The 27,471-nt window shown below is 64.1% G+C and overlaps 1 protein-coding gene and 2 long non-coding RNA genes across 4 annotated transcripts in view; 2 read left to right on the forward strand and 1 right to left on the reverse strand.

Moving 5' to 3' along the window:
- TAFA5 (TAFA chemokine like family member 5) overlaps positions 1–27,471 on the forward strand; it is a 155,962-nt gene that overhangs the window by 7,564 nt on the left and 120,927 nt on the right. The window lies entirely within an intron of this gene.
- On the forward strand, positions 4,568–9,528 carry LOC131518624 (uncharacterized). 2 transcript variants are annotated; one of them, XR_009265216.1, is made up of 2 exons: positions 4,568–6,089; positions 8,949–9,528. It is a non-coding gene; the product is annotated as an uncharacterized LOC131518624 (long non-coding RNA). The 2 variants fall into 2 exon arrangements; XR_009265215.1 differs by lacking the exon at positions 4,568–6,089 and adding an exon at positions 7,399–7,599.
- On the reverse strand, positions 8,945–10,193 carry LOC131518625 (uncharacterized). Its single transcript, XR_009265217.1, has 2 exons — positions 9,580–10,193; positions 8,945–9,412 (listed from the first exon to the last, which is right to left on the reverse strand). It is a non-coding gene; the product is annotated as an uncharacterized LOC131518625 (long non-coding RNA).

Consider the following 27,471-nt stretch of genomic DNA (forward strand, 5'->3'; position numbering starts at 1 on the left):
GGCCCTGTGCTGATGGGGAGCCCACCTGCCCTTCCTGTCATCCAGCCGCTTGTTTAATCACTCTCTCCTTTCCGGGGGGCGGTCAGGTCCCTCCAGGTGACTCCCGAGATTTCCGCCTAGAGCTCATCGGAACATGTTTCTTCAGTGCATTTCCTTCCAGAAAGTTCTGCTGCCACTGGCAGGACCTTTGGCTGCTGAGAAATGCCTTTATTTCAGTCCTTTTGGCGGAAGCCGGAGCCTGCTACCCTGGAGGGGCTGCAGCGTGCCCCTTCTGTTGCCCTGTCACTGGGCCAAGGAGCCCTGTGCAGGGAGAGGGCGTCCGGGGTCAGCAGGCCCCCGCTGGGGGACCATTCAGACCTCCCGGCCACCAGGGTGCCTGTGCTCCCTGCAGCCCCCAGGCTCAGGGTGCACAGACTCTGTGTGTCTCCAGCCGGACCTGCTATTGGCCCCGCACAGGGTCAGCCGTCCCCGGAGACGCCCTGCTCGGTAAGACAGGAAAGGTCGAGGTTGGCTGTTCCTAAAGCTTTTCCCAGCCACGGAGACGGGATCCGCAGGCGTGGCCCATCGGCTTCCTTTGCCGGCTGCTTCCCCTGCCCCGTCCCTCTGTGCTGTGTCCGTGAGCGTGCACGTGCACAACACAGACACATCCCGCAACTCCCCTGCTGGGCCTCAGTTTCCCTCCCAAGCTGAGGGTGCTGACCCCTGTGCCAGGCCGAGAACAGAGCTGAGTCCCGTGGGCTGGCGGGGCTCGTGCCCGCCGCTGAGGCAGACGCGGAGGCCACAGCCCCCTCCCCCGCCGCATCACAGCGACTGTTGTTTGTTTTCTGCTTCAGCTCTTTGGGCCGAAGGACCGGTGGGATTTGGCCTGTCGTTCACATAATAAAGTAGGAGCGTCGCCAGACAAACGCCTCGAGTGTGCTTTCAGCTGGGAGTGGGTCGCCAGGGTCACCTGGTGCAGCGCGAGCCCCTGCACGTTGATGAGCCGGTGTCCCCGAGCACACAGCGCGTGTGGGGACCCTCCACGCTGCGGGGAGACTGTGGTGCGGTACCCACGTCCGCCCTGGCTGGGCTGGAGAGGAGATCCTGTCAAAACATTCCCTGACACTTAGCAGGCGTGACAGGCTCTTCCCATAACGAGGTGGCTAATTGAGAAGTGAGTCATCCGGGACCGGCTTGTAGTAACGCTCGGGAGCTGGGTTCCACCTTCCTTTGGTCCCTGCCCTGGCTGACATCCCTCCGTATCACAGAGCCCCAGCGGCCGCCTCACCTCAGGGTTCCCAGCCGCTCAGGCAGGGCTGGTCGGTGCCGGGGGGTGGGGGGTGGTTCTGGGCCCTGTGGTACTGCCCTGGGGCTCACTGGGGCCCGCTGCGTTTGCTGTTCGCCCTGGAAGGGGTGCGTGAGGAAGAGAGATGGGGGCGGTGGCTTGGGTCTCAGCCGGGGAGCCGGGGGGGTGGGGAGCTGCTCAGAGGGTCCCGGCTCAGCATCCCATCCCTCTGGCACGGTCACTCTGACCCCATGGCCTCCTCCTGGGGGTCCCCTGGTTCAGACCAGCCAGCCAGCCTCGCCGGGGCGCTTGGCCCTGCCTCCTCCTCCAGCCCCTCTCAGCCACCCCATCCTGGCACCCCCCACCCCCTGGCCAGGGCAGCTGCGCCTTCCTCCCGGTGACCTCCCTCCCTGCCCCCCAGGACCGAGCTCACCTCTCCAGGGGACGCGTGCCTGGGGAGAGGGGGGAGCAGACATGTGTGCAGGTGGATGTGTTGCTCCCGAGAGGCCTGAGCCCTGCTGACCTCACTTTGCCACTGAGCGGACCATCTTAGGGGCGCAGGGGGCGTCTGCTGGCAGGAAGCTTGCAGGGCGGGCCGCTCAGGGCTCAGGGTCTGGTCGTGCAGCCACGGGGGCTCTTCTGGAACATGGCCGATGTCCGTCTCACATCGGAGGTGCAGATGGACCCCCGCTGCTGACCCGGGAGGCCTCATGGGCCCTGGGACACGCGGCGGGCGGCCCGCGGATCCTGACTGGTCACTGGGCCTGCACACAGGAGTGGTGTCCCTGCTACGGGGTGATGGTGTGGCCCTGGATGGAGCAGTGGGGACCCAGACGGAGCAGGGGAGCCTGCGTGGGCCTCCTCTCTCTGCCCTGGAGGTGCCAGGAGTGAGCGGGAGGCTGAGCTGGCCCGTCTTCTCCCCGCTCCCACTCTGGGAGTGCTGTCCCCACCACCTCGGGGGCCTCTGCGGGACAGGAAGGCGGCACATCCTCCTGCCCTCTGCACGCCGTGGGTCCCCGCACAGGGCTGCAGGTGCACGGCTGCAGGGAAGGGGTGGGAAGTCGGGGCTCTGAACTTGCAGGGACCCCCACCCAGTCCCACCTGCCCAATCTTCTTCATGTCTGGAACTTCAGGGGAGGGGCCGGTGAGTGCCAGCACAGGGCGGGGGGTGGGGGCTGTCTCCCAGGGTCCCTGCCGACGGCCTTGAGGGCTGGCGTCTCGTTCCCTCTTTCCTGAAGGCTCGTGTGTGCTCAGAACAGCCGTGCTGGGGCCTCGCCAGTGGACGGGTCCCAGGTCCCTCACTTGCTGCGCAAACCTGCAGGGCGATGAAGGGTCTTCTGCGTGGCCCAGCCACCGGGCTCAGGCTGGCTCAGTGCTGCGTCCTGTCAACAGAGCGGGGACGGAACGGGGAGGGGTGCCTCCGCCGTGTTCGCGGCCTCCGATCTGATTGCCGTAATGAGATGCCGGGGAAGGTTGGTGTGAACACGGCCCGTCACCTGGAGCTGTGGCGATCCGTGGGGGCGTCGAGCGGCTCTGTGCAGGACTGTCCCATTACGATTTTCTCACGGCGGAAATGCTAATGCCTTGGAAGCTGTCTTAAATGCCGCTGGACTCACGAGTGGCCTCTTTTCAAAAAAGCACTTTGGCTCCATTTTTACATTATTTTTCTGCCGTAGTATCCATTACCTGGGAGTGCATCCCCAGAGGTACCTAAATACCATTAATGGGCTGTATAGGACTGGTGTTAATTACCTGATGCTAATTTCTGCTCCCCGGCGGCTGCGGGGCTGGGGGGGGGGAGCCACGCGGGAGAAGTCCTCCCGCACTTCTGTGCACTCGCTGTGTGTCCTTTCTCCACCTGCTCCTTTCGGGGAGGGGGGGGCTCTGCCAGCTAGAGGAACGCTCTGTGTGGGGGACAGACACTGTGTGGGGGACGTTGTCCCCAGGGCACGTCACAACCTTGAGCTCTCCCATGTTTGTCATCTGGAGGGGGCTTCTGCCCCCCACGCCCCCAGCAAGGCTGGAGAACTGGGGTGGGGGGAGGCATTTGGTTGAACCCGTCAGCGCCGTGAGAAATGGAGTGGGGCCAGGGGTGCAGGGAACCCTTGTGTCCCGTCCAGCCAAACCACGTAGACACCACACGACGTTCTCACGACCCAGACCCGGGAGCTGGCTTGCGAATGAGCCCCTGAAGTTGTCTGAACCCCGCCGATGTGAGACAGGAGCTCCCCAAGCTAAGAGCAAAACCTAGCACAGCAAGCGTCTGGGCCGTTGGAAGTGGGCACCCAGTGGCTTCTAACGTCTGTCGCTGCCCATCTGGGTCTGTGCGACACGGGCCGTGGCCACGTCGCAGACCGTGGACCTCCTAGGCTCGTCGTCATCAAAGTTAGTGTTATGTTGGGGCTCCTGGTGGCTCAGTCCGTTAAGCGTCTGTCTCCTGATTTCGGCTCAGGTCACAATCTCAAGCTTCATGGAATTGAGCTCTTTGCTGTCAGTGTGGAGCCTGCTCGGGATTCTATCTCTCTCTCTCTCTCTCTCTCTCTGTCCCTCCCCTGCTCTCTCTCTCTCTCTCTGTCTCAAAAATGAAATAAACTATAAAAAAAATCAGTGTTGTGTTGCTAACAGAAATGCATTCAGCTGGGCTCGCCACCCGCTGGAAACCTGAAACCCCGTTTGCTCATCTCCACTCTTGGGGCCAGCGATGGGGACGGGCGCGCTTCAGAGAAAATAAGGGAGCACAGTGTGGCACCATCGAGCAGACGTGTGGGGAGCTGGAAAGTTCGTGGGGTGGGCCAGACCCCCCGTGAGGGGGGATGCTCAGCCCAGCCTGTCCTGCCCCGTGGGGCTGCGGCCCAGTGAGGCGAGCTGACCAGTGGGGACATGGTGACTGAACACGTGTCCTTGTCTCATCTGTGCTTCTGAAGCCTCTCAGCGCCTGGGCAGTGTAGGGGTGATGCCCGCGGGGACCAGAGGCCCCCCGATGTCTCTCCGTGAGGCTGGGAGAGGAGACGGGCCCCTGGGTGTCTGCAGGCCAGAGAGGATGTACCTGTTTCCCACTGTGGAAGGACCTCCTTCTATGGTGTCACATTTTGCGTTTCTTACCATTGCAAAGCAGTGACTTAACTCAGGTTCAGGCCCCCTGCCCCGATACCCCCACGGGGCCATGGAGTTCTCGGGGCAGCTAGGGACAGGAGAGGCCGCAGGGGTCTGGCCCCCCAGACCTGGAGGAGCCGATGCCACCAGGCAGGACACGGCTCTGTACTTTGTGTATCCAGAGCCCTCGCGGGTCAGATTTCTGTCTGGAGTGGCTGCTGGCTCAGCACCGTCTCCCTGGGACTCAGACGATGCCTGTGGAAGGTTCGAGGGCTGACCCGGGAGTCCGGGGACAGCTCCTGGTGCCCTGGGATCCTGGCTCTCCGGAAGGCTTCCCTGGCCTTGGACTTGAGGTCCTGTGTCCCCAACAGTTACTGAGCCTCTGCAAGTGCCAGCAGGGCCCCACACCTCTTCCTGCTGTGTGTGCTCACACCAGAGGTCTCCTGTCTCTGTTCAGAAGGAGGCGGACCCCTCCAGACAGGCAGTGCCTCTGTCTTCTCGAGTCCACGCGGTGTGGGCCTTGTTTACGCTGGGCCACAAACCTCACAGAGGTTCTGAGGTTTCTCTGTTGTCCTGTTATCTACATAGGTGAGGTCAGAGAGGTGTTCCTCTGCACTGACGGCCGATGTCAGTCATTTACACTTGAGTATGAATGAGGCCCTGATGCTGATCTGGCTACTAGGAGCTGGTGTGGACATAAGGTCTCACTGTCTGACCCTTACTTTGAAGACCAACCGAAACAGGTGTTGCTACCTGCCTGGTGGGAGGGTCTCTGGCAACTTCCAGTCCACTAAGTGCAGGAGGAAACTGAGCACATCTGAGGCCCATAGGGGTCCTCGAGGTCAGCTCCACGTCTTGTGGTTCTAGTCGTAGCCCGGACTGAGACCGGTTGCCCCAAGGCCCCCCCCTTTTGGGACTCCTCATGCCCCGTTTGCACCTAGAGGCCTTGGCTGGTTTGGGAATCCTGCTTCCCAGGCTCTGTTCCAGGCTCTGTTCCAGGCTCTGTTCCAGGGTCACCATGGAAGCCCTTCTGCTTCTCAAATTCCTGGCAGATTCCTGTGCTCAGGGCTTCAGTGACAGAGGCTGGACCTGATGCACAAAGGAGCACGTGCTGCTGCCTTGTCGGGGCTCTGGGAACCCGGTCAGCAGGCTTGTCCCTGCAGTGGCGCTTCCAGGGTCCGCGTGGGTCACTGTTGCAAAGGGGCGCGCTGCCCTCGCTGTGCCCTTCCTTGCGGATCCGTATCCAGCAAGCACTCCGCACCCCGCGAATCCTCATGACGCTCGTCAGAGGGAGATGCTTTTGTTCCTGTTTTAGAGGTAGACGAGGCTCAGGGAAGGGGCACGCCCAGGGCCCCCGGGCAGGTGGATCAGAGCAGGACCATGAGCCCCGAGCCTGTTCTCTGACCCCTGACACTCAGACCCCAGAGCTGCTGGTTCTCCGGGATTCTGGGCCATCGGCTGCGGCCCAGGCGGGCCGGGCTCTGGCTGGTGGAGACAGGCACGCGGGGCCCCTGGGGCTGGTCTCTCCCTCCCTTGGCCGTCGGCCGAGTCACCAGGAGCGCGGCCGTGGGGCTCAGCTCCAGGCTGTTCCTTTTCTCCCACCAAAGCTCCTCGGCTACCGTTACTCCCGGCACCTGCCTCCCCGAGCAGACCAAGAAAGAGCCTGGGAGCGACGCGGTCGGGACAAGGGTCCCTTGGGGTCCAGACCCCTGCCCAGGACCCCGTGCTCTGTGTGAGTATTTTACCAATAACTCCAAGGGAGCTAGAATGGTCCCTTACTTCTGTTTTAAAGCCACAGCAGTAAACTCACCTGTCCTCTCGGTGCCTAAGTGATGAGGTCACAGGAAGGTGGCTCACGAAGGTGTCCTTCCTGGGAAAGCGAGTTCCCATCCTTAATGTCCTGTGGGAGCAGGAGGAGGGGATTTGAGGAGGGCTGAGGAGGGTGGCGGGGTTTGTCCCACTGGGGTGCAGGCTGAGGGCTGGCATGGGCGTGGGGACCCCTTGCTGAGGGTGGCCCGAGCTGGGGTCCAAGGACAGGGAGGGCCTGGCAGCCCAGATGGCCGGGTCTCTGGAAGGCCTGGGCCATCCTTGTCCCCCAGACCCGTGTCGGCCCAACCCTGAGCCCGGGCCCTGTAGAACATTCTGGAATGTGTTCACTGGCTTGTGACCCCCTTTGTGCTAACAGTGGGCTCTCTGGGGTTTTCCCTCAGCAAGGCCACATTTCCGGGTGTGCCGTGCGTTCAGGGGAGGGGATGTGTTCTGGGCTCTCCAAACACAGGCTGGGTTTTGTCCTGGTCAGGGTGTGATGACAGCAAGGGAGGGTGGCCGGCCGCACCTGCTCGTGTAGGTGAGTGCTCAGGAAGCCGGCGGCCGGGAGGGAGCACTGGGCCACCTGTAGGAAGAATTTGGAGCTTCGGGGAAGCCTCGCCTGGGATGGTCGGGGCCGATCCAGACGGCATTGGGGCCCCTGGAAGGGTGGAGGACGTCCAGGAGGTCAGAGGTGCTGTGTGGGGAGGTCACCTCTGCACCCCAGCTTTGTGAGCCAGGCCAGCTGGTTTCCTGTGTGTGGACAGGATGTCACCGCCGCCTGGGGGGGCCTGGATGCGCGGAGGTCCCCGGTCACCATTCGTGTGGAGGCCACGGTCCGGGATGCGGTTAAAGCTCAGAGGAGCACCAGCGGCATTAACCCTTCGCTTCACAGACGGGGAAGCGGAGTCTTGCCCGGGGCCTCCTGGAGAGCAGGGGAGGGCCCGGCTGCCCCCCAGGGCTGGGGCTCAGGGGACCCCTGGGCTTCGCACAGCCTTGGCCCCCGAGTCACATTTTGCACAAGCTCAGTAGTTGTTGGTTTTGAAAACACAGTCGCTGTGAGTGACGACAGCTTTCCCGTCACGTTTAAGATCGGGTCTTCACTGAACCATTGCAGACTTCATCTGAGAGGGAATGAGCAGGGTTTCTCCCGTGGGCTGCTTCTATTTATTTATTTATAAATTTTTTGTGTTTATTTTAGTTTTGAGGGAGGGAGAGAGAGAGAGAGAGACAGAGCGTGAGCAGGGGAGGGGTAGAGAGGGAAGGAGACACAGAATCCGAAGCAGGCTCCAGGCTCTGAGCTGTCCGCACAGAGCCCGACGCGGGGCTCGAACCCACAAACCGCGAGATCGTGAGCTGAGCCCCAACTGTGAACTGCTTCTAGAGTGACACCGTCCTTACATCCAGCCACACCCCTGCGTCTGGCTCAGGCCCCGGTGAGATTTGGGGGAAAGACCCCTCCTCCAGGAAGCTCTCCTGGTGCCTCCCACCTGTGCTGTGCCCTGAGGTCCCGCTGCACCGGCCTGTCGCCTTGGTGGCTGAGTGCTGCGACCGTGTCCTTCCCGAGGGTGCCTGACATGTGTTTGCAGACTCCCTTCCCGTGCTCCGAAGTGCATGGGGGCTTAGAGAAGGGATTTCACTTGTTTGCAAAACCCCCTCCTTTGGGACCCGCCTCCCCTGAGTGGAGAAGGTGCACCCCTTGTGTCCTGTGAGGACCGCTGTCACCTGCCGTGGAGACGTGCTTGTCTGGTGACCCCGCCCAATGCAGGGTCGGCCAGGACCCGGTGCCGGTCTGTGCTGTGCCGGGACGTGGGGGTGCAGAGCCTCCGGGAGCCCGGGGCAGGGGGGACAGTCTGGAGGGGGTGAGCTGGTCACCAGGGCCGGCTGGGTCTTCCTCTCGACCCCGCCATGCTTCCGGGCACTTTTGTTTTAGGCGCCGGCAGGACTGGGGGGGCTGGCCTCCACCTGCGGGTGGGTGGCCTGCTGGGCCCTGGCCACAAGCTGCCGAATGTGCTGCCCCCCCCCACCCCCCATCACCGTCAGGGACACTCTCCAGCCGGGGAGTCCTCCCCTCTGCTCTGCTCAGAAACCTGGGGAAGTAACCACGTGTGAGATGCAGCTGTGCCCAGACAGGCTGGGCTGTGGGCCCCGGGGGCGTGTGTAGGCATGTGCACCTGCGTGGAGGTGAGTGTATGTGCACGTGTGTGTGGTGTCTGTGTGTCTGCATGTGCGGGAGTCTGCTGCGTGGGTCTGTGTCCCCGTGTGTGTGCACCTGTCCACTCTGTCATGACTGCTCTCTCTGTGCTTGTTCCTGACCAGAGGGATTCCCAGAGGAAGGGGGGGCAGCAGTGGCTGGTCTTTAGCCTTGGGAGTGCTGTCCAGCCCCGTGCTGCCCCCTCCAGCCCCTCCAGCCCCGTCCAACCCCGTCCAGCCCCCTCCAGCCCCGTTCTGCCCCCTCCAGCCCCCTCCAGCCCCGTTCTGCCCCCTCCAGGCCCCTCCAGCCCCGTTCTGCCCCCTCCAGCCCCCTCCAGCCCCTCCAGCCCCGTCCAACCCCGTCCAGCCCCCTCCAGCCCTGTCCTGCCCCCTCCAGCCCCATCCAACCCCCTCCAGCCCCATCCTGCCCCCTCCAGTCCCCTCCAGTCCCCTCCAGCCCCCTCCAGCCCCATCCTGCCCCCTCCAGCCCCCTCCAGCCCCGTCCTGCCCCCTCCAGCCCCCTCCAGCCCCGTCCTGCCCCTTCCTGCTCTGCCTCATCCTGCCGTGTCCACTGACAGACATAATGCGTTAGGTCCAAGCTGCTCTTCTGATTTATTGGACGCCACCTTTCAAGTGACATTAAAAACCACCCCTGAAGTTCCTGAATCCCGTCCACTGGCTCCCTACCTGGAACTGCTGGGGACCGTCAGGACGGGGTGCCCAGCCCCGGCGGCCTGAGCGTGGACAGGGACTCAGGGCGGCCCAGCAGGACAGGAGACAAGGGGCACCTTCGGCATCCCCCTCGCCTTCCGTGCCATTGCCCTTGCACGAGATGGCGGGCCTCCAGTGACAGTGTCCCCATCCTGGAAGTTCCGTGCTGGCCGCAAGTTAGCTCTGGGGCCCGGGCTCTTCCCTGGGCTCCGGTGAGGGCCACCGAGTCGCCGCCTGGACGTGCAGGCTCTGGACGCAGCACACACGTGCTCCTCTGAAATTCCAAATTGCGAAAACTTCGTCTCAATCAGCGTAGCAGAGAGTTTGGAGAGGGGGCGGTAGGCGCTGGGAATTAAACGGCACCTTTTGGCATCGCACGTCGGTGAGGCGGCCAACTGATTATTTTTATATTACAATCCCCAGGCGTTGTCAAATTGATTAATAAATTCGCTGAAAACCCATTATCTTTTAATAAATTAATCTTGGTAGTGGGGGGATGAGTTTCCTCCGACCTTTGCACGCGGGTCATCTCTGGGCGCCAGCGTGGGGTCGTCGTTGTCCCTGTGGACAGTGCAGACGTGAGGCGTTGTGGCCACAATCCCTGGTCCCTTAGGAGTGGGCCTGGTTGGCTTCCTTTCCGTGGATGTGCATTGAGGCGACATGGAGAGGGCCCCTGCGTCTCCCCAGGTGGGTCTCTGCTGGGCAGCGTGGGCGCCTCCCGGGCCAGCCCCTCCCCGTTGTCAGCCCGGTGACTGGTCCCAGATGAGAGTCACCAGCCTAGGCTGTAGGGAGCTCCTGAAAATGAGCACAAACTTAGCTCCGAGCTTCCTGGCAGACGAGACAAAAGGGGAAAGTCACTGGGGTACGCGGCTCTCCTTGTCCATTAAAGACGTTGAAACAGAACAGGGCCGTCGGATCCTGGCCGTCACTGGCGGTGGCAAATCATCTGCAGCCTGCAGAACTGCACGCAGGGTCAACGGCGTCATTTCCACGGTTACGGGGAAACCACGGGGGCCCAAGGGTTGGCTCGTCCCATCAGCAAGTGGCAGGATGATGACGGACCTGAGCCAAGGGCCCGGCCTCCCCAGGGGCGCAGCCGTGCCCAGCTGGCTGACACGGGGCTCGGGCGCCCGTGCAAGAAGCTTCCTGCCCCTGTCGTCACCCTCCCCCCTCCCCTGGTGCCTGGGCCTCCCCCGGCCCTGGGCCCCCTGGCTCCTCTCTTGCCTTCTCAGCGGACACTCACCTCCACCTGCCCGCCCCCTGCTCTCCACCTTCCACCCTTCCTTTCCTGGAATAGGGTTTGCCAAGGTCACCGTCCCAGTCGCCCACCCCAAGGCCACTCCTGAAGCCTTCTGTGGAGGGGAGGGGGCCTCTGTCGCCCATTCACAGGGCACCACCACACCCTGCGGAACACTAGCGTCTGAAGCCTGAAGGGAGGAACGAGCAAAGGCACCGGGTTCCACGGGGGCTCCACAGGGGGTCATCCCAGGTTTCACTGAAGGATGGGGTTCAGGGGGTTCAGACGGGAGGTCATGTCAGGTCTCCCCAGCAAAGCTTCCCAGTCTGGGCCACCAGGGATCTCCGCCAGCCTTTGTGGGCAGGAGTCCTTCCTCCAGGGTCCGAACACAGACCCCACCCTGCCCGGGGCGACCCAGGCGGCTGTCCTGCCAGCCTCACCCACCCGTGCCCACCGCCCCCTGTGCCCGTTGTCCCCCTGTGCCCGTCGTCCCCCTGTGCCCACCGTCCCCGGCCCCACCGTCCCCCTGTGCCCGTCGTCCCCCTGTGCCCACCGTCCCCGGCCCCACCGTCCCCCTGTGCCCGTCGTCCCCCTGTGCCCACCGTCCCCGGCCCCACCGCCCCCTGTGCCCGTTGTCCCCCTGTGCCCGTCGTCTCCCTGTGCCCACCGTCCCCGGCCCCACCGTCCCCCTGTGCCCGTCATCCCCCTGTGCCCACCGTCCCCGGCCCCACCGTCCCCCTGTGCCTGTCGTCCCCCTGTGCCCACCGTCCCCGGCCCCACCATCCCCCTGTGCCCGCTGTCCCTGGTGCTCACCGCCCGTGCCCACCCCACCGACAGGTGTATCTCCGCCTCAACCTCCCATCAGTGGGTTGGGGAGGAACAGGGGGTGCCCTGGTGGTGGCAGCCGGCCCTCTGATCGGCCCGGCAGTGTTCTGCCATTAAGTCGGTGGCGGGCTACCCGAGGACTAATTAAACCAGATGGCGGTGAAACCCGAGTGGAGGCACAGAGACGTTTTTACACTTAAGTTGATCAAAGTTAGGTGCAACAGCATATGCTGGGGGAGATTAAGAACGTTTAACTACATATGAACGGTTCCTCCCGATCCCCCTTCCTGGTGATGTCAGCACAGCCCTCCCGCGGGCCCCGTCTCCGTCGCCGAGACCCCTGGCCCTTGGCGTAGGCGTCGTTCGGGCGCGTGTCACGGTCGGAAGCGCGTCCGAAGCGGGGGCGGGAGGGCCTTTCTGGGTGGGGCGGGGGCCGGTGCCGTCAGAAGGCCGTCTCCGTGGAGATAGCTTTGTGGGTCAGCCCAGTTCTCCAGGGCGTCCCTGGCCCATGTGCTGTCCCGTTTGTCACGGGGCCCCTGGCTGGGGGCACTGGGCTTGGGGACGCTGCAGGGCCGTCAGGGAGGCCCCGCCCGCCGACCAAGGGGAGGCCTTCGCGAGCCAGGCCCCCCGCCCCAGGCAGCCTGTGCGGTCGGCGGGCGGGCGGCACCCCGCGTGGTTCCGGGCCGCTGGTCCTGGGAGGCTCGCTCTTCCTGCAGCCTTTATTTATTTATTTATTTATTTATTTATTTATTTATTTTTTAATATTTATTTATTTTTGAGACAGAGACAGAGCATGAACGGGGGAGGGTCAGAGAGAGAGGGAGACACAGAATCGGAAACAGGCTCCGGGCTCCGAGCCATCAGCCCAGAGCCCGACGCGGGGCTCGAACTCACGGACCGCAAGATCGTGACCTGAGCTGAAGTCGGACGCTTAACCGACTGAGCCCCCCGGGCTCCCCATTCCCGCAGCCTTTAAATCCGCGCCCTGGCGGGGTGTTTCTGTGGAGGCGAAGCTCACGTCACAAAGTCGACCGTCCCGCAGCCTGTGTGTCGCCAGCACGTGGCGCATTCACACCGCAGCCCAGCCACCGCCTGCCGCGTCCTCAACCGCGTGCGCCTCCCCAGAGGAGACCTGTTCCCGTCACACGGTCACTGCCCGCCCCACTCCATCCCCCCTGAGACCCCCGCTTCACAGGGTTTTTGCAGCAAAGGCGGAGGGACCCTGCTGGACCGGGCAGGTGGTATGTGCAGCAGACACAGGGTCTTCCCTCCCGGCCCCCGCTCCATCCCCCCCCTCCATCCCCCCCGCCCCCACTCCATCCCCCCCCACTCCATCCCCCCACCGGCCCCCACTCTGTCCCCTTGCCCCCACTCCATCCCCCCCAACCCCCAACTCCCAACTCCATCCCCCCCCCCGGTCTCCACCCCGTCCCCCCTTCCATCCCCCCCTGCCCCCACTCCATCCCCCCCCACTCCGTCCCCCCCGCCCCCACTCCATCCCCCCAACCCCCAACTCCGTCCCTGTCCCCGGTCTCCGCTCCGTCCCCCCCATCCCCCCCACTCTGTTCCCCCCCACTCTGTCCCCCCCCCCCGCCCCACTCCGTCCCCCCTCACTCCATCCCCCCACCGGCCCCCACTCTGTCTCCCTGCCCCCACTCCATCCCCCCCAACCCCCAAATCCATCCCCCCCCAGTCTCCACTCCATTCCCCCCCTACCCCACACTCTGTCCTCCCCACCCCACTCTGCGCCCCCCCACTCCATACCCCCCCCAGCCCCACTCCATCCCCCCCACCCCACTCCATCCCCCCAACCCCCAACTCCATCCCCCCCCCGTCTCCACCCCGTCCCCCCCCTCCATCCCCCCCTGCCCTCACTCCATCCCCCCCCACTCCATTCCTCCCCCACTCCGTCCCCCCCGCCCCCACTCCATCCCCCCAACCCCCAACTCCGTCCCCGTCCCCGGTCTCCACTCCGTCCCCCCCACCCCCCACTCTGTCCCCCCTGCCACCCTAGCAGGGAAACAAAGACAGCGACTTTGCTCCAGGCCTGGCTTCCACCTGGCTACGCGGCTTCCAGCCGTGCCTGACCTTGGGGGCTTGGGGGCGACCCGGGCACCGTTCTGCCGGGGACATTCACTAGGCCGGTGTCACCTCTGGCCCTATAGCACTTGCCGCTCAGGGTGGCAGACAGGCCCGGGGCGCCGCGGATGGTGGGCACATGATGGGCACCGTGCCCCCTGACCCTCCCCACCCGCCTCCCAGCCTGCACCCCTGCCCAGCCCCCCCCCCGTGTCTGAAGGCCTACTGTGCGTGCGCCCGGGCCCGGAGCAAGCTCCTGACTCTGCCCCGAGCGCTGGAGGCCGGCGTGTCCGGCCCGCAGACATCCGGGGCGTCTGCCCCAGGGCTTGGCTCTGGGCCACCTGGAGGCCTTGAATCGCGTCCCGGTGGAAAGCAGCCCCGGGCTGGGGAACAGCAGACCCTGGGCGTGGGCTCCCGCCCCCTCCCCTGTCCCACCGCCTGGACACTGGATCCCTTCACCCAGCGGCAGCCTGAGGCTGGAGGGCGTGCTCCCCGGGGGCCAGTGCTCCAGCGCCCGGGCCCCGGCCTCCTTCCCCCCACCGGGTGCCCCCCTTCCTCCTTCTCTGGGCCCAGTGGGGGTGATGTGCTGGCAAAGGCCACTCTGTTTTCCAGCCCAGTGACGCTCACATGTGACAGCGCAGGGGACAGTCCTCATGAAAAGCCCCTTTGTTTATTCTGGCTAATTAAGAAGTGGCAGGAGGCCTCAAAGGAGGCCCAGGCTCCACGTCCCCCCTGGAAGTCGGCCATGGTCCTAAGGGGCCGGGCCAGCACACCCAGCACTTGAGGAGGCTTCGGGGAGGACCCCTCGGGCCCAGCAGAGCATCCAGCCACTTCCCGAGGGCCCTCTGGCCCGGGGTCGGCACGCCGTTGCCCTTGGGGGCTCCAACGGGAGCCCCGCTTCTCTCTCTGCACCGGGAGGCTGCGGAGGGCGGCGCTCAGCTTTCTGAGCCTCAACTCTCTGGTCTGTGAAATGGGACAGTAACGGGGGCTGAGTCTGCTGGGGGGAAGGCTCCAGAAGCGGAGGATGCTTCGGGGCTCGCACCGTGCAAACCAGTGCCTCGGTCCCCAGCGTGTTCGCCCCTCGCCCATCACGGCCAAGGCCGGGTGTGTGGGTGCAGGTTCTGACTTGCTTCGAGACGAACGAGTTCTAACCTCTGAGTATCGGACGGGAGCCGCACGGACGCTGGCGCTTGGGTGCCGATCTCTCGGGTTTCCTGAAGCTGGTCCGGGTTTGGCTGCACGTGCAGTGATGGAGACCCAGCTGAGCTGCTCGCCTCTCGGGGCCTCGGCTTACTGGTCTGTGTAATGGGGTGGAGCAGAGGCAGAGCCTTGTCGGGAGGCCTCAGTGGGCTGTAGTGCATGCAGTGAGGTGCCCAGAGCCCCCCCCCCCCCCCGGCCCCGCTTGTCATGGCCGCCTGTGACGTCATCTCGCAGTGGCCCAGAAGCCGCTCTCGCCACACTACACACGTGCCCGTAAGAACCCTTCAAGCTTCAGTGTTCTCCAGAGGCCCGCTGGGCTGGGCGGTTATGGCGGTTTGTACATTGTCACAAGGACACTGTCACGCTAGGGGGGTTCCGCCCAGTGTCCGTGTCCCCCCGCAGCGCTCTGTGGACAGTCCCCGGGAGCCGGGCCCACGCTCTGACCTGCGCGGAAGCCGTGTCTGTACCCAGGGGAGGGACGGGGCCCCGGGACCACGAACGTGCTGCTTTTCTCTGCAGCCTGGAGTGGTGGCCAGCGTCCCCTGCACTCGCCTGTCCCCTGGGAGTCATCGAGGAGCTCGGGAGGGCGGGCCTGAGTCCGCGGTGCGGGCCGGGAGGGGCGCAAGGGGGGACAGCCGGGACCTCGTGCAATCAACAGGCTCTTAGGGGCTGACCCCAAGCAGAGAGCTCTAGGGTAGTTTAAATTTGAAAATTAACATGAAATCAAAAGAGACAGAGTAATTTTTCATTCTGCTTGAAAGGTTATTTGCTTTCTCAGCTGATGCTTAGTGTACTGATACATGATGTCAAAAGGTAAATGATTTTAAACCAGATTCAATTTAAATTTCATTACATATTTGTAGGAGACGAGGCTCTAAGAATCCCTTGTCTCCTCTTGCAGGATCTTTCACTTTTAATAACTCTGGCGCCTAATGCCCTGATCTGCTTATTATGCAACCACGGGGCAGGGCGGTGCTCCTCAGGCGCCCAGAAACCCACTTGGAAGGCCGAAACAGGCCTGCGGCTCCGAGCGCGGCCGCCCCGGGGACCCAGCGCAGCCCCGATGGTCCTGGGAGACGCAGGCTGGAGGCCCGGCTCCCAGGACGCAGAGTCACCGCAGGCCTCAGTCTCCGCACCCGCGGCGTGAGGGGGACCACCTGAGCCCGAGGACCTGAACCCCCTACGGCCCTTCGTGCAAACGCGAGGTGACAACGGCCAGGCTCCGGGAGTCCTGTCCAATCACAGTGGCATGTCCTTGGGGCGGTCACTCAGCCTGTCTGTGCGTGAAGTGGGTCAGGAGTAGCTCCATCCGCTGGGCTGAGTAGCGTCCCCTCCAGATGTGTGTCCAGCCTGGGTGTGGCCGTATTTGGGACTAGGGTCTCTGCAGATGCGGTCGGTTAAGGTGAGGGCGTGCTCACCTCAGGGTGGACCTAAGCTCTGTGCTGAGGGTCCTCGTAACAAGCGGAGGGGACACAGAGACGCAGACGTGGGGACAAGGCAGGTGACCCGGACTACGAGGAGACGCTGAGGCCGGGAGAGGGGCTGGTGCAGGTGGTCCTGTGGCCTCGGAAGGCCCCAGCCCTGCCCAGCCCTGGACCTGGGACTTCCCGCCTCCAGCGTCAGAGGATCGGATTCTGCGGTGCAAGTGGCCCGGTCTGCGGCCCTTTGTGACGGCCGCCCTGGGAAGCAGACGCATCAATGGGGGGCAGGTATGAGGGCGCCACGAGCCAGCGTCCCCACGGCCCGGAGACCGTGTCGGGCCCCCAGGGGCCCCGTTGACCTTCTTCATTTTCCTGACTCTCCAACCCCTTCCCTTGTCCCACGGCCCCGGCGGTCACCTCTGCCTCGAGTGCCCAACCTCATCTGAGCTCCACGGGGCCAGACGTGGGGAGGGGTCACCTCGGCAGGCAGAGCTGGTGCTCTGGTCCAGGCAGTGGCCGGCTGCACCCGGTTTGCTGGGAAAGAAGGCACAGCACGAGGCACCGTGCGGGAGGTGGCTGCTAGGTGTGCAAGGGAGCCCCCGGGCGGGGGGTGTCGCTCGGGGCCGGGCATCTGGCGTTGGGGTTGCGGGCTTACCCTGGACGCAGTCCTGGGACTGGACAATGGCCCAGGTCACTTACAGGGTGGAGAGGAAGAGCCCAGGAGGGGGCCCGGAGCCCGGGGCGCTCAGCCGTATGGCAGAATGTCCGGATGCCCACCCCCGGAAGTGCCAGGGTGCCCTTCTGTCGCTGGGGGCCCGAGCCCAGGCTTGCTGCCGACACTGCTGCTTCTGAGGCTCCCCCTCGGGGCCATGCTGGCCACACCACCCTCTGCTCCGCTGTGCCCCTGCCCTGCTCCACGCTGACCACGCCGACTTCTCCCAGGCCATGGCACCACCTCCCGTTTTTGGCGGGTGAGGAGAGGAATGGCCCGTGTCAGCCGTCCTGGCTTCCCCCAGGGAAGTGTCCTGGCTGCAGATGTGGAGGCCTGGCCACAGAGGGTGGACGGAGCTCTCTGGAGAGCCAGGGACAGTTGGGCGGGACACAGCTCCAAGGAGAACGTACAGGCTCTGGGTCTGGAAGTTTCTGTCAGGACAGGCCTGCCATGGTTTGCAGACCCTGGGCTCCAGAGAGTCCCTCAGGCCTGGGCCAGAGAGGGTCCCAAGGTGGGGGCTTGGCTGGGCCTGCGCTGGGTGCAGAGGAGTGGAGACAGGGCCAGGGTCCCATGGGTCACGACCCTGTCTGCGCCGTGAGGAACCAGCTCCGTGCCAGCTGCTGGGAGAGCTCAACGGTTGGGCCGCGAGATGCCTGCGTTCAACAGCACGTCTGTTTGTAGGGGGTCATGCGCATGGGTGGAATTTTCTTTGGAAATTAATTGCCTGGTGAATTCTTCCTGTCACGGCTATACCAACACAGGACCCCGGGTGTGGAAGGAAGGGCTGTAAATGGGTTTCCCCCAGCCCATTTTACCAATTATCCCCGTATCTTGGCCCTCTGGCTTTATTTATTTTAATTTATTTACTTAGGATGTTGCTCCTAAGTGCACATCTGGGCACTTTAAAAAAATATCGTTAGTGCATCCAGGGGACTCTTCTCCCTGGTTTGGGTTTAGTTTACTCTGCAGCGTTGAACAGTGAGGGATGGAACTTTCTGGATCACGGCCTGGAGGCCCTTGGGGTTCAGCGTGTCGCTTCCTCAGGCACCGAGCCTGCCCCTGCCTCTCCCGCGTTCGTCCCGCTCTGAGGTCCTAATGGTGTTGCTTGTTCCCAGCGCCACCCCAAAAAAGCACAAGATAATCACCCAGGCGCTAGTCACCATCAAGCTGGGGGTAAAAACAAAGAAATTCTGAAGCCGTGTTTCCAGGATGGGCGTTGTGTCTGTGACGAATGGCGTTTATTACAAACGTGGGGTTGCGGGGATCCGTCACGGGCGCAGACGCTCAGGGATGCGGGGCTGCGCGCGGCTCTCGGCCCGCGAGGAGCGAAGGGGAGGTCAGGCAGGAGGAGAGAAGTGCTGTGTGCGATCGCTGGTTGGTGTTGGTTTGTCATTAAGGCAACATGCCGGGTTCTGGGGCCCTTCAGGCCCTCGTCTTGTGTCTGTGAACTCGGACTTGGCATCGGAAGCCCATCGTCCTTGGATCTTGGCGAGGGGAGCCCCTCGTCCTCGGCTCGAGCCCGGAGCAAGGCGGGGCTGCGGGCTCCTCTGTGCGGGAGCCCCGTCTGGAGGGGACTTGGGGGCAGCAATGGAGCCCAGCCTCAGGCCAGCATCGGGCAGTGCTGGCAGGGCGGGCCGCGTCCCCAGGTACGTGCCTGTCCTCGAGGAACCAAGCAGGGATGGTCGTAGGTGGGGGCGGGGGGGACAGAGGGAGGTCAGTTTTTCCCCAGAGGGGAAGCCCCGAGGTGGAGCCCAGAGCTGCCTCCTGCAGATCAGGTTGTGTCCATGGCCCCCGCCCTGGTTCCGTGTCCACTCGTGACCTCAGGACCCTGGCCCCGTCCGCTCTCCTCTGCACCCACTGCAGACCTCGCGGGGTTCACAGGTCGTCTGCCGGGCACCCCGAGGAAGGACTTTGTGGCAGTGAGACCAGAGCGGGCCGGGAGGCCTGGTGCAGCGGAACGTGCCTCTTAGCGGCCCCGAGACGCCGTGGATCTGCCGGGGCCCGCCTCGCGTTCAGTCCGTCCCGGGAGCAGGCCAGGAGCGGACACGGCACCCCAGAGCAGAGGTCTACAGCGCACGGGCGTCGGTCTCGTTCTCTGACAGTCGTGTGCCGGAACTCTCCGGTGCCCGCTTCATCCTGGACTGAGCCCCCTCTGGCCTGACTCAGACCCCAGGGGCTGGTGGTCCTGGGTGGGCAGCGGCTTCGGGATGTGGCCGTGGCCTCGTGTCTCTCAGAGGCTTCGAGGCCGGCACAAAGCGGACACTCTGTGGAGCTCTGTGCTGTGCCCGCTGGCAGGGCTGTGACCAACTTGTCTGTGCTGCAGGCTGGACAGCAGGGCTCAGGTGGGGCAGGGCTCGGCCAGGGCCTGGGGTTCTCCTCCCTGTCCAGGGGACTCTGCGGGGCGGGATTGGGGTCAGCGAACTACCGGGTCTGCTCCCAGCCTTAGGCTGGGGACCGACGGGTTGTAAGTCTGCCTTTGGCAGCCCTGGTGGAGACGCGGCCCCGACTGGACAGCCCCGGACGCCCTCCTGGCCCCTGGAGGTTGGCTGGCCTTCCTCCAAAGACTGCGCTCTGGGGGCCAGACTTAGGCGTTGGCTCGGGTCCTCGTGTGCCCGAATGGCCATCTGTGAACTTGCCGGGTGCCCCTCTAGGCCCAGCCCTGACCCGGGCTGCAGGCACCCGGGGGCCCAGGGGTGCCTGTGCCCAGCTGGCACCTGCACCCCTGGGCAGCCTGGACTTCCCGCCAGGACGGGTTGCTGAGAAGCCTGCAGCAGCGGGCCGGGCTGGGTATGAACACAGGGTCCCCTGGGGCTCCAGATGGCTGGCGGTGGCCTTTGGAGACGGCCGTGTGGGATGTCCTGGCGAGGTGCCTGGGGGCCCCTAGTGCCCTCCTGAGACCCTCCCCCACTTCTTCCCCACAGGGAGAGCCACGTGGCCTGTCCCACCTCACGGTTCTGACACTGCTGTGGTGCGGGCAGAGCAAGGGGACCCAAGGCCACGGCGGGCTCTGCACTATGGCCGGGGCCCCGGATGGACACATTCCGGGTGGGATTTGCTGCCTGCAGGTTTTGGGTGGAGATCTAAGGAGCACGGGGACGTGGGGAGGAGCCTGTGTCCTCCCTGAGCCACTCGCTGGGCACGGGCAGGTCTGGGCACCTGCCTCCGTGGGCACGGACTGGCTCCGTGGGCACGGACCCATCTGTGGGTTTCTGCCCGGATGCTCAGGAGTCAGGGTCTGCAGGCAGTGGCTGTGCTGGGTTCGGCCCCACGTGAGACTGACCCCGTGATGGTCCTGTGACGGTCCCGAGCGCCAAGATGGGCCGCCAGAGCGTGTGATTTCGTGGACCAAGATGGTTCGTGCAAAGAACGGACCGAGATGAGGTCCGGACAGAGAGGGCCTGATGGTGTGTGCTGGGACAGGCGGGAGGGACGGGCATGCACCCAGGCCGGACGCCCTTCACACTGGTGGTCGTCCACAGATAGGTGAGCCTCCCTGACCATCCCCGTCTCTCTGTCTGTGTCTGTCCCTGTCCATCTGTCTTTCTGTGTCCCTCTGTCTCTGTGTTTGTGTCTCTGTGTCTCTTTGTGTCCCTCTCTGTCTCTGTGTCTTTTTTTTTTTTTTTAATTTTTTTTTTTTCAACGTTTTTTATTTATTTTTGGGACAGAGAGAGACAGAGCATGAACGGGGGAGGGGCAGAGAGAGAGGGAGACACAGAATCGGAAACAGGCTCCAGGCTCCGAGCCATCAGCCCAGAGCCTGACGTGGGGCTCGAACTCACGGACCGCGAGATCGTGACCTGAGCTGAAGTCGGACGCTTAACCGGCTGCGCCACCCAGGCGCCCCAAGTCTCTGTGTCTTTGTGTCTCTGTCTCTATGTCTCTGTCTCTCTCTTTCTGTCTGTGTCTCTTTCTCTGTCTCTGTGTCTCTGTCTCTGTGTCTTGTGTCTCTGTGTCTGTCTGTCTCTTTGTGTTCCTCTCTGTCCCTGTGTCTCTGTCTCTCTCTCTCTTTGTCTTTGTCTCTGTGTCTCTGTCTCTCTCTGTGTCTCTGTCTCTGCATCTCTCTCGGCCTCTGTGTCTCACTATCCTTGTCACCTTTGTCGTCAGCACTGGCAGCACCCAGAGTCTCGCCTTCCGGGGGTCTCAGCACCCACGATGCAGGAGGACCCCCCTTCAGTCCCCATCCCCCCGGACGAGGCCCTCCCGGGCCCCAGTGAAGCCATTTCTCAGACTGTGGCTTCTGACCCCCTGCTGATGTAAAATCGATGTGCTGGGTCAGGATCAGTTTTAATAATGTAAAAATATTTACCCACAACGAAATTCCCTTTTCTGGGGTGCGTTTCCTGGAGTCGGTTTATGCGCAGACGTTCTCGTAAACATCAGTCAGGACACAGACGCTCCTCAGACCCCAGAGACCCCAACCCCGGCAACGACTGGTCTGTGCTCACTTCCTTCACCTCTGCCTTTTCCAGAACGTCTCAGGAATGGAATCTGCCGGCTGCAGTGTCCCAGCCTGGCCTCCTTCCCCCCAGAAAGCATCTGCGGTTCATCCGTGCGGTCCTGTGCCGCGGAAGCCTACAGGCGCACTGAGCCCTGGGGGCTCCTCCCTGGACCTGCCGGCCTCTGTCCTGTCCACGTGTGAGCCACCGTCCCGCCACGCCAGGTTGGGTTGGACACGGGAATGTTGAGTCCTGTGGTTCTGCCTGGGAAGGGGTGCAGACCTTGTCTGATGGCGTCGTGAGCAGGGGCCACGTCAGTCTGATGGCGTCGTGAGCAGGGGCCGCGTCAGCTCATTGTTCACAAAGAAGCAAGGGACAAGCCGGGACGCCGAAAGGTGGCCATGTCCCACGCAGCCTGCGTCTGGCCTCTGCAGTCACGTGGCCCCGTCGCCTGGGGTGCTCACTGCACGGACCGCCTCGAACACTGGCTGGTGCCCAGCCCAAGCAAAACTAAAGCCTGGAGACCCGGCCCTGGGAGCACCGGTCTGGGAGGGGGAGCCGTAGGAAGGAGGCAGGTGTCCCGGGCCGTGGGCAGCTGTCGCCGAGATCCGCGTGCGCGTCTCCCCTGTTCGAACCTCCTCCACTTCTGATCCTCTGTGTCCGGCCCCCTCCAGCCTGGGGCCCCGGGAGCCACCCCTCTGCCTGGCGCCTCCCAGCTGTGACCCCAGCCGAACGCCCTCCTTCGGGACGCCCAGGCCCCAATGACCACCCACGTGGCTGCTTCCTGGTGCCCCCTCCCCTCCCTGCTGCTTCTCTTCCACGGAATCGTCCACCGGTCACACCGCGGGTCAGGGAAGCACGCTCTTTCTCTGAAGAGCATGACTGGTGTCTGGGCAAGAAGGGAGCCGTGTGGAGAGGCATGACTCCCCGGGAGATGGGCACTGACCCTGACGGCAGGAGTTGGCCCGGGAACCCCAGGATGCCGGCAGAGCCCCGGAAGCTGGGACAGATTCCCTCTCGCGGCCTCGGAGGGAACTAGCCGTAGGGACACCGTGATCCGGGGCGTCCGGAACTGGGAGAGAGCGCACGTCTCTTGTGTGAGCCGCCCGTCCGAGGGACCTCGTGACGGGGTCCCAGGAAACGAGTGCACCGCGCATTCAAGATCAGCTCTCACGGTCTCCCCCGGTCTGATGGCGGTCTGTCCGCTCTGCCTGAGCGTGGTCCCGAGCCAGCTGCCCACCTGGCCATCTGTCACCTGTCCATCCAGCTCCCCGGGGGAGCACCACCGGCTGGGGCTCTGCCGGGTGCCCTTACTCTGACACTGGTACTTCTGGCAGGTGACTTGCCCCCACCATGTGTCCTCTCCCCGCCATAGGAGGGGCCTGGGGGCCCGGGTGCTGGGGGGGGGCAGGGACAGGGCCGTGGGGGCAGCACAGAGAGGCAGCCAGGGCCAGGTGGGGGCTGACCCAGGGCCAGTGCAGAGTGAGCTGGGGTGCAGATGGGAGGGCGGGAGGCAGCGAGGGGCACCGTACCGGCCAGAAATCACAGCCCCACCATCCGGGAGGTCAGGACGGACACTTAAACACACAACACACGTGATGCACAGAGTAAACACAGTGTACACGCATGCACGTGTGTGCAAACAACACACGGACCGTGCACACGTGAACAGGACACACACATGCACCCACAAACGTGCACACACACAACGCACACGGATAGTGCCCGTGCATACATGCACACACACGCACACGCTGACACTCGCACACATGGGCAGTGCACGCGCAATCACAAAGCACAGCGGCACGGCCCCTGCCCCCGCTCGCTCTCCCCGCTGTGGGGTGCTCCCAGAGGTGAACTTGGTTGGCCGTGGGCAACCAGCTGCCACCTGCTTTTGTCCGCTTGGCCCGCAAACCCCACCGTGGCCTCCGGGTGTCGGGAAGCCGGAAAAGTGCCTTCCCGCTGTGGAAGGGGGGGCCCCCGTGCACCGACGCTCGGGTTCCTCGCCCTGGGGGGTCCCAGTGCCGGGGCTCGAGAAGCAGAAGCCGCTGCTGTGTGGACACGGATGGTGTGGAACCGCCCGCTTTCCCCGTGCTGCACACGCAGAGTCCTGCGAGGTTTCTCCGGAGCCAGGTGATCGCTGCCCTGGTGCGGGCTCTCCGGGCAACTCGGCCCCCTCTTGGGTCAGGGGACATCGGCCTCCCACCAGACGCCAGGTGCCGGAGCGTGAGGCCACAGCCTGGAGGAGCCAGATGGGCGGGCGGCCCCCGTGAGAGTCCCAGGCCTGGCCCCGGAGCGGAGGTGCCTGTGGGATCTGGAGGCTCCCCGGCTCGTGGCCCCCGGTCCACCTCACAGCCAGGCCAGGGCCATCTTCTCTTTCCTCCACTTCCGCTTTTGTCCCCCCACATCCTCTCTGCCTCTGGACCCGCCTGCCTCTCGTGAGGACCCCTGTGAGGACAGCAAGCCACCCGGAAACGCAGCGTCATTCCCGCCTCGAGACCTTCACCCTTGTCGCATCCACAGAGACCAGGGGCCAGGGCCTGCCCTTGTTTGGGGCCAGCCTGATGCACCCACTGAGGGATGGGGTCCCAGCTTGGCGGATCGCTCGGAGTCGGGGAGCCACCTGGATTCCCTCCGGCTTTGTCAGGACACCCTCACTAGCGTGGGTCAGGTTCCTGGAGGGCTCAGGAGAGCGAGGCTGTTGCCCCCGTGAGGTTTCTGATGCAGCAGGTCTGGGCTGGGGCGGCAGGGGCCCCCGATAAAGATGTGGACAGTGCACGCCTGGCTGCCATGATTTGCGGGTTCCAGGGACCTCCGTACTAGTCCCCAGGGGGTGGGAGGCGAGATGCCACTGGCCTCAGTATTGACGGGGAAAGAGGGCACCTTGTGAAGGCCCAGCCCATGGCCTCCCGGGCGAGGGGGACACCACAACTGTGTCGTGTGCACCCGTAAGGAGGTTCCCTTCCGCTCTTTCCAGGAGCCTATAGGAGCCCCTTGCCACAGGGCACTTGTACATGGACGGTAGGACCCTTGTGGGCAGAGTTTTCCATGAGCCGCCACCCACAGCCACATCCGGGGGTGGCCATCCCAGCCCCGTGAGCCCGTGGGGTCCCAGTCCCGGAGCCTGTGTCCTGGGAGGGACAGGATGGGCGTCTGAGGGCCGCTCGGTCCCCTAACTCTGACCACACAGGACGCCCGAGGCGCGGGAGCTCCCGGGGGACGTCACACATTGTTTCTTCCTTCCTGGTCCTTGTGAGAAGAGACAATGTCCCCCGAGTGCATTTGCATGTCGATCACGCTGTCATTATGTATCTGGGAGTTTTTATCGAGAGGAGAATGAGATAATCATGTTGCTGTATACTGAATAGACTTAAAAAGATTGCAAGATGGCACTTTCATTGGAAGAGGGGAATTAGTTTAAAAATACGCTGTCAAAATATGTTGTTCTAAATGCTGAGTTGATGGTTCTTTTGTTTTGCTTTGTTTCTTGGATGTGTCATTAGGAAAAATTAACAATGGCATCCTCTGTAGGATGGGCTGTGGCTCCTCTGAAAGGGGGTGTGGGGGTGTCCTCATAATTTTCAAAAATGATTTCTTTGCCTTTAAATATCCTATCTCGTTAAGAAGGCTCATCAGGTGTGTGCCTTTGGGGAAATGAGACACACGATGCCATAAACTGGGAGTCGGGGCCAGTGCCCCCAAAGTCAGCCCCGCCTCCCCCCTTCCCCGGGGGCAGGAGGTGGGGTCCGCGGAGGGGGTTGTGCTGGTGGCCCGCCCCGCATGGCTTCTCCTCCGGGGTCTCCCCTGCCAACGGGCTGCGCATTTGGTTCCCGGCACGGTCCTGCCCTCAGGGGACACTTCGAAAATGCGCCCAGGAACTGATGGCAGGTGCCTGTGACGTCACAGGACGGCAGATGTGTCTGCATCGGTGGGTGAGTGACGCCTGTACCGAGCTGCGGCCGCACATCCCAGAGGCTGAGCGGGACCCGGAGCGGGGGAGGGCTGCACGCTGACCCCGGGGATCCCTGGGGCGGAGGTCGGGGGGCGGCTGGGAGCCGGGTCCCCCTCTCACCTTTCTCCACCCTTCCACCTGGAGGATGGATCACACTCTGGGACTGGACCCCGGAACCTTCCGGAAAGCAGACCAGGATGTGGTTGAGGGAAGAGGGGCCCAGGCATAGAGTGCACGTGACGGGCCCTGCTCTCACCCCCAGTGTGCCCGCGATGGGCAGCAGACAGCCCCGCAGGTGCCACCCCGTGACCCCCGGCCGCCACGGCCCGGGGCCAGTGGCTGCTCAGAGATGCTTCCTGGGAACACAGCGAGGGCTGAATTTGGTGTCTCTGGATCTTCCAGTGATTTCTGTCTGTGGTGAGCAGGAAGCGTGGTCACTGTGCAGCCACAGAGAAATGCAGACTTTCCGGAATCGGACTCAGGTCCCCTGCGTGCCTCATCTGGACGTTTCTACCCTGCAGTACCGGCGAGGGAGGCCTGACCACGTGCCAGGCCCCGGGCGCGTTCCCTCTGGTGTCTCCTGGGACCTGCCCAGGGCCCCGCAGGCTGGCGCCCCTCCTCCGTGTCTCCGCCAGGACTTGGGCAGCCCGCGGAGGAGAGTCGCCCCATCCCACGGCTGCCTTTGTGGCGGAACCCCAGAGGAGGCGCCCCCGCGGCCGGGCGCTGGCCGGGCGGCCACCCTGGAGATAACAGTTTCTCCAGGAGAGCGGCTCCGGTGAGGCCGTGCTCCTCGCCTGCTGGGGGCCGTGGGCTGTGGGGGCTGCCGGGGCCCTGGCGGGCAGAGCAGCCCTTCCCTCTCCGGGCGCCGTTCTCGTTTCCACGGAGCCTCAGCTGCTCTGTCTCAGGGTCACCCCAACCCTCGTGTGCCCAGACTCACACACACTCCCCGAGCACGCAGGGCACCGGCCTGGCAGGGGAGCACCAGACAGACGGGGTTTCTACCCTTGGGAAGCTGAGGCCCAGTGTGTGTGTGTGTGTGTGCGTGTGCGTGTGTGAGTGTGCACGTGCCCACATGTAAGTGCGGGTGTGGACGCGTCCCTGTGTGTGCACGTGTGGCTGTGGACGTGCCCTGTGTGAGTGTGCATGCGTGAGCGTGGATGTGCCCACGTCTGAGTTCTGGGTTTGCACACGTGAGTGCACGCACACTTGCACGCACGAGGACGAGTGCGGAGGAGGCTGCCCGGGTCGGTGGCTCGGCTGTGTGGGCCCCTGCTGGCCCCAGCTCCGCCGCCTGAGCCCCGTCCTGCACCTGCGCCCCTTCCCTGCACACACCCCCCGGTGGCTGCCTTCGGGCCGCCGTTTTTCGTGGCCACCGTCACTGACGCGAGAGCCTCCAGGAGAGAGAACACGGACAGCGGGATTTCTCCGCACCGGCTGTGCGGACCCGACTCCAGCCCCAGCGCGCGTGGAGGTTCCCACAGAAGCGGCTTCTCTCCTTTCTCCCACGGCCCCGCGGCATGGTCAGCACCCTTCCCAGTGGACAGCCACGCCGTGTCACTTACCGCGGGCCCAGGTCCCCGGCCTCCTGTAGCCCTGCGCTATGGTCGTGGCCGCGGTGGAGGAGAAGAGGGGCGGTGGAGGCAGGGCCATGCGCTCCTGAGCGGGTCCTCGGTGGAAAAGCGGGAGGAATCGGCCGGCAAAGTGGCCCCGCCGGGCCGGCAGGCAGGTGCACGCGGGGACGGTGGCTCCATGCGACGCCGTAGGGGCACGCAGAGAGACAGGCCACCCTTCCCCGGGGCCCAGGAGCACTGAGGCCTCGGTGCACGGTGTGGCCTGCCTGCAGGGACATAACAGGGCGGTGAGCAGACTGGTTAGAGCTCTTGGCCACCGTGTGTCTGAGGCCTGAGTGGAACAGGCACAAGAGGGCATCCATCCAGGCCGAAGCGGGTGATGCACGCGTGGCCTCTGAGGGGACGGTAGCCCTGGGCCGCGGTGGAGGGATTGGGCGTGAGAGGGCATCCGGGATGATGTGGGGGCCCCTTTCTCCTCCCAGGCCCGCCCAGGACTGTTTGTGGGGCTTTTGGCCCCTTGTCCTCAGGCATCAGGCAGCGGGCAGGGCAGGGGAGCCCTGGGTCCTTCTGGTGCTGCTGACCCCTCAGCCAGCTCGGTCACCATGGCAACAGGAGGAGGGGCGGGGCGACATCTGCATTTCTGCAGCACAGGGATTTGGTGAGTCTCCCTCCCTGCTCCCTGCCCCGTGCTGTCCGAGCAGGACCTGCTGACAGACGGGCAGTCCGGAGCCTCTGTGTCCCCTGCCATCCTGTGTCCCCCTGAGAGGAGAGGACACAGGCTGTGTCCAGCCCACTGCGGTGTTAGGAGAAAGACAGGCCCAGAGGCCAGCAGGGGTCTCCCGTCTGTGGCCTTCCTCTGCTCTGGGTGGCCCGTCCACTGGGATGTGCGGCTCCAGGGAGCTAAGACCCGCCCCTCTCCGCTGTCCTTTACGGCCCCGCCTCCTGTCCCTCCTGTCCCTCCTGTCCCTCCT

This window comes from Neofelis nebulosa, chromosome 8 (assembly GCF_028018385.1).
Source record: "Neofelis nebulosa isolate mNeoNeb1 chromosome 8, mNeoNeb1.pri, whole genome shotgun sequence".
NCBI lineage: Eukaryota > Metazoa > Chordata > Mammalia > Carnivora > Felidae > Neofelis > Neofelis nebulosa.